We start from the raw sequence: 879 nt of genomic DNA, 5'->3' as shown, positions 1-879 counted from the left end.
TGTACACAACACCTTTCATCCATGTAAGGACTGAACAGTTTTGTACTGCAGCTACTGCTCTCACCATAGTTCTTTCTAATGGTATTAACAAAGCTTTCACGTATTTATTAACACAACTGGATTATTTTTTTAACAATTCTTCGTCTGAATGTACTCTCCGATAATGTATATATCCTCGGTAACTATACATTTCAGCAGACGCCAAGAATACGCTGTAATATATTACAGTATATGTAGTATGACTTGACTGTACAGTGCCAAGTGGTTTGGGTCATTCGAGTATTGTTAAGTATTGTTCGGTCATGTCTGCACGTAAACGAGGTTTAGTTCTGCATTCTGCCATTGGCAATTGCAAAATAAACAGATAATATGTAGTATGTAAATCCAATGAATGTGCTATAAGTTATAATAAAAATCACATTATAATCTTAATTTTTTAAAACTAATATGAATAAATAAACAAACTCACCAGTCAGCAAAGTTTGCATCTGGCTTTGACAGGATTCCAAACCCAGTGTATTGCTATCAGTGTCAACACTATAACCACACTTTTGTGTCCTGCCAAAACGTGGCCAAATGTGTTACTTGTGGTAGAGATGCTCATGAAGGTGATTGCTTGCCTCTTCCTCCCTACTGCATCATCTGTAATAGCAACCGTGCCACCTCCTCGTGTGAGTGCCCCGTGTATCTCAATGCGCAGCCAGTTCAGGAGATCCAAGTGAAGGAAAAAGTACCTTACCCTGTCGCTTGCAAGTTGTTGGCTTGTTGAAAGCCCTGCGTTTTACCATCTGGCACTTACAGAACCATTCTTGCTACGCCTCAGTACACAAAGGACATGGCCGTGCGGACTTGCAACCTCCAATTCAGTAATGCAGTTGT

This window comes from Schistocerca americana, chromosome 9 (assembly GCF_021461395.2).
Source record: "Schistocerca americana isolate TAMUIC-IGC-003095 chromosome 9, iqSchAmer2.1, whole genome shotgun sequence".
NCBI classification, from domain to species: Eukaryota; Metazoa; Arthropoda; class Insecta; order Orthoptera; family Acrididae; genus Schistocerca; species Schistocerca americana.
This window is presented reverse-complemented; position numbering follows the sequence as displayed.